Here is a 6000-nt window from a genome sequence, read left to right on the forward strand (position 1 = left end):
GGCATTCACTTCTTGTTAGTCTATGAAGTATATTGGTGATACAGAGTGAGATAAGTGATGAGAATCATCAGGGGCACAGGAAGTTTCTTACATGAAGAAAGATTAAAAGGATTAAGAATTTGTCTTACGCAGGAGATGTAGAAAATGGGACATGACCAAAGTATATATTGGGGAATGGCTCATAAATAGCCATTGTTTTTTTGCTCATAGTAAAAGAGGCAATTCCTTGAGACTGAAAGAAGGCAAATTTTGAAATGATAAAAGTAAACAATTTTCATTCAGCACAGAATTTGACTGTGATACTCGCTGCCAGAACTGAGCACGGCCAAAAACTTAGCAGGATTCAAACAGTTCAGATACTTGAATAGATGACAAGAATACTTAAACATGATCACAGTAAATATTTAAAATCTATATAAAAGTTCTGCCAGGTATGGAAATTTTGTGTTAGTGATTCAATCTACTTTTAATTGTTACAGGTGACTGACAGGATAAATTAATGGGAGCCACAGACATAAGGAAAAGAAAAAACAGAGGGCTGTCATTATGACTCAATTGAGTTATGATACACGTGTTTGCGCTAAAGCACATAATAATGACTCACATGTATATGTAGTGGCAGCATTCTGTTGTATGTGATTGTACACACCAATTTAGCGAGCACTTTAAAAAGTTTGTCATGGATCCCAGCTACTACTATAAACTGTGTTTTCACCAATACGTCTGTGGTGAGGTATATTTATTGAACATAGGGATGCAGTCAACCTTCCAGTAACACCAGCGGGATCTTTTTCTATTGCCTCAGTAGAAAAAAATAAGTTAAATTCTGGAAAATACCTTTTAAGAAACATTACACAAGCATCATTTACATCATTTACACAGGTGCAAATCAAAGCAGGGCGAATACAGTTTGAAAAGTCTCTTGCTTTTCTGGATAAAGTAATTCATGATACAAATCTGACCAGGACATTCCACTACCGATCTCCTCATATAGACCTTCAATTAAAACCAAATGCTGACACATGTATGCTTGTGGGAGGCATAATTATAGTTGGTTTGTTGGGAAGGCAGCTTGTTAAACTTTAAGCATTATCTTAGAATTACTCTGGTTTTGTTTCCTGTGTTCTGCACTTTTAAATTTTTGGGACCTACCTTTGGCAAACCCAACTCTGTATGCCGGGCAGAGCAGACTGAATACGTTGCTGAGAAAACTCCCTATGCTAGTCTCTCAGAGACTTAGCTTTTGCCCTGTCTGGTTACTGACCCTAAAAAAAAAAAAAAGCTGTCCTAGAGGATGGTGGGCGGGAATTGCCTAACACATGGAAAATATAACAAAGATTTCCAGCAGAAAAATAAACTCAGTCTTCCATAAGACATCCAGAAGAATTACTGTTTGATATTCATATATTAACTGAGGCTGTGGCAAACTCAATGAATACATATCCATTTTATTTGAAGTACAGACTCACACATGGGGTCTGGGCAAGTCTTGAGGGATCCTGAAACAGAAATAGCAGCTGCGTGGCATTCGTTAGCCTCGAGTACAGCCTTACTGGTGGCATGCACAGCCTGCTGCCCTCCGTACCGTGGAGCGTGGAGCATTGCCGTGTGTCCACGCTGCAAGGCGGTGCGGCCGCCTGCGGTCTGTAGGCAGCCTGAGATTCAGTTACCTTTATGTGATGTGGAAGGGGTAAATGACAGGCATCCTAATGGCAGGGATGGCACAGCCACTGAGTCAAGGCAACCCTGTGTACTCACCTCCCGTGGAAGTCTGCCACCTGCAGCGTTCTTCTGAATCACATTCATTTGCACATGAGACTCAGAACTGAATCTGTAACATTGGGGTATGTCAGGCTGAAGAGAGATACGTGGTGTTATTAAGTGTGACAGGGAGCATCATTAGATGAGTAAGAAATGTGGCTTTGTTCAGCTGATACTATACTTTGGTCTTTGACTAAAGTCTCTTCTTTCTTCCCACCAAAATTTTCACTTTCAAGAGGTAATTCTACATGAAATTCTCAAGTCCCTCTTTATCTCTCAATTAATTCTCATGTACTGCAGACTGAAGAATCCCATATCAGGCACTGCTAATTCATCCTGCAATCACAGGAAATAATGCACTTCAGATGTCCTTTTCTTTTGCTTTCCTTGCTTTGTCATCTGGTTATATTTTGTGTACCCTAGAGTCAAATGTAGTCCTGGAGCATAAAGCAGTGACACTAGCAGGGAATGGAAACTTAGCCTAATCTTGCACAATTATATCCTTTTAGTTCAGTTTTGTTTACTTTATCTGATAACCAGGAACTACTTAACAAGATGCTCATTTACTATCTAGTTTGCTTCACATGTTTAAAGTATAAAATTCTATCACTCGCTATTAGAACAAATGTCCTATCTTCCATGAGCTAATCTTGTATGGCAGATGCACTGTCTTAAATGTATAAATCTACTTGAAAACCAATCTGATAAAATTTTATGCCTGCAAAATGATGATTCACTTATATCAATGTACTTGTCACTCAGACCTTTAAAAAATACATATAATACCACAGAGTTGGGTGGGTGCTGAAAATATGCAAGACCTTGATAATAGGAAAACATTAGCCACAAAGTGTGAAAGAGAAACACCAATTAAAAAAACAGTACCAGTCCAAAGTTCCTTAGTCTCTACACCGTATATTAACGAAAAGGAACATGTAAGCTTTTGGTCTTATGGTGCTTCAGCAGCTACCTCGTGGGTGATGGGAGGATTTCAGTTTAACTGGAGATGTCTTACTCATCTCCCCAGTTTTCGTATCCACACTGTTTATAAAAAACAAAAGGGGCTTAGGCTTTATGAATCAATGTTTTAATATTGATGTCAAAAGTTTCACTGATGTAGCTGTTCTATTAGAACATTATGCTCCCGCCAAAGTATCCCCTTCTGAAGAGATTATTGTCTCACTTTCTAAGCTATCTCTGAGGACGAGTTAACTAAATAAAACTTCACTTAATATGCTTAACATTATAATTGCTTTATGTGATTTTATTGCTGACTGGAGATCTGATGAACTTTCATCTTTGCATTGAAGTCCACATATTTTTTATATTTGTATCCATGCAATGAATTCCCTGAAAGACACAACAATGTTGCAGTGTAAGCCGAACTCAGTTAGCATTAAAGTCATTTTTCCCCAAATCATGCATGGACGTGGATGGAAAGAAATGGTTCTTTCTGTCCCTCTGCTATGGATAAAATAATTTCCCACAAGACGTCATAGTGAATCAGGTGTACCTTGCACCAATCAGTCCTGCAGCCAGCCTCTGAAGAGGCTTACGCATCTGACTTACAATAACAACTACATCACCTTTGAATGGAGCGGATCCCTGCAGCAATGAAGTCTCTCTTTGCTCTGCACTCATTGAAATCAAGAATTAAGTTCATTTCCCAAATACATCAGTAATCTGGGTGGGCGGTTTCGCAAACTTCTATAGAAACAAGGCTTATGGAAAAAGTTTTCTTATATTCCTTCAATCTTCATAAAATTCAGTGGTGAGATACAAGAGAGGGACTCAAATTAGTGCTCCCTCAGATGGAAAAATGTCTAAAAACATCTAAAATTGAACTGTTACATGTTCTGTGTGTGTGCAGACTTTCGCATTAGCCATAGTATGGGCCCGATGATGGTGTCACAGAGAGATAGAAACAGCTCTGGTTACTGCTGTGAAGGGTAGTTGGGGAACAACGGATAGAGTAAAGAAGAATCCAGGTTTCATCCCTTCACCGTTTGTGGAACAGCTTGTTTTACTTGGCAGAAACTGTTCCTGGAGTCTGAAGTATTTATTAGAAAGAGTAACAGTCTAACCACATTACTTAAGTTGATGGTAGGATATTCAGGAGTTAATGAAATTACTTCTATTCAGTGTTTAATAATTGATACTCAGCAGTATTAGGAGTGGATGAATTAAATCAGCATAATTTATTTGGCAAGGCACATAAACTTCAATGAAATTTAATCAGGAATTAATTTAATCCCATAACAATAAATTTTAGTACCTACTTGCCATTCAGAAACCTTATTCTGGCAGAACATTAGATGCATCGGTGCTTTGCTGGATTTCATAAATTTGAGATCAGAATTTACAGCTATGATGCAATGCCAGCACTCTCTATTGGTCACTTAACTTGGTTAAAAGAAAGTTTAAAATTATTGGAAAGGTTACAGGCAGGATCACTAAGAGTGTTATTAGCAATAGAAAAAAAAATATTCCTACTTCATTTTAATTCAGCTATGCTTATGTGGAAATCCACATTTCATTCTCAATAAATGCTGCAGCAGAATCCTACTAATACGCTCCAACTAAAAGATTCCGGTCATCTTTTTATAGAAATTCATCTGGGGCCTGGTCCAAACCTCATGAAAGTCAATAGAGATAATTGCATTGGCTTTCATGAATCAATTTGACACTAACCAAACTAACAAAACATATAAAGGAGAGGATTTTGGTAGAACAAAACTACAAAATTGTACATCGAGTTCCAGTGGAGTAAATTGTTTTAGAGAGACCCCTATTACTGCTAGAGGAACCATGATCTGAACAACAAAAGATAATAATAGGTATAGAAAATTTCTTATCTGTGTTCTCAGGCAGTGAGAAAATGTCAATGGATGTTATCTGTGAAAACACGAAATTGAGTTTAAAAAAAAAAGAAACATAGCGAAGAAGAGGCGAAAAAGGGAGGCTGCCCCTTTGAGCCTGAGGAGGTGGGAGAGGAGCACTGGAACCAGCCCGTCCTGCGCCATTATTTGACCAAAAGGGAAGGCATCAAGGGAGTCCTGCTAAGGACCAAGAAACTCAGCTGGATCCGTTGACTCCTGGTTGTAGGGGCCCTTGGGGGTAGCTTTAGTCAGGGGAAATAACCTTGTGTTGCACTGCTTGGTAAAGTTTGCATTTCAGATAATAAACTGTGCCTGAGGCACGGACCTTAAAGCGGCTTGGGTGTGGTACCGGATTTTTTTCCCTGGCTGGTGAGGGAGCCTGCCAGTTTACAAAAATATAGGGGCTTAGCAAAGACTGTGTGCTTGTACAAGACTTCCTTCACCTTGGAATAAAGACATGACGCTTTCCAGTATTTTAAAGCAGAGTTGACACATTATCTTTGAGTGCCTATCATGAAGAATGATCACCTCTCAAAAAGAAGAGGAAAAAGGAGATTGTTTGTGATCCATTGATTTGATTTTTTTTTTCTTTAAATCTTGTATGTTGAAAAGTAACTATTCTTCAACCAGAAAAAAATGCTTGTTTCAGGTTATAAGCTCTTTGGGAAAAGGGTCATATTTATTTTTTCTATATTTTTACCCTACTGAGTCCAGCATGGTTCTTCTCCAAGAATGGCACACAACAGCAATAGCAGTAAAACAGTGGTATCTCGAAGATGGATATATATTTATGACCAACCAAAAGACTGTCAATGTATTGAAAGTCCGGTTTTAATCTTGCAGCAGTTTTGCATTTGTAGAAGTTATATGACTTCTGTAGGCTCCTGAAATAAATTAACATTGTTCAAATGAGAATTATTTCTTGAATCTGCAGACAGCTTTAATGTGGCTGCACATTAAATTTGCAGGATTTAAAGCTTCCACTTCATAACCTGGATGGAACTACCATATCTTTTTAAAGAAAATTCTGTTCAGGTATAGACCCAGAGGAACTGATTTTCCTGTCTTTTACATCATGCACTCGTTCTAAGAAGAATCCCAAGCTATGTGTGAAATAATAGAAAACTGTATTACTTACTGATGTAAGTTTAAAAAGCCTTGATTGGTCACCCTGGTTCTGAGCTTCCAAGGCACAAAATGAGTTCATGAAATCTTTTTGGGATGTTTTTCTATTGATAATAACCAGGGGAAAATCAAACAAACAAGAATGGAGGGCAAAAATGTAGCCATGAGAAAGATGCATGCATGAAGAAAGGAAAATAATAATTGAGGGAAGTCACAATGTTTGCATGTATATACT

Source organism: Grus americana, chromosome 3 (assembly GCF_028858705.1).
Source record: "Grus americana isolate bGruAme1 chromosome 3, bGruAme1.mat, whole genome shotgun sequence".
NCBI classification, from domain to species: Eukaryota; Metazoa; Chordata; class Aves; order Gruiformes; family Gruidae; genus Grus; species Grus americana.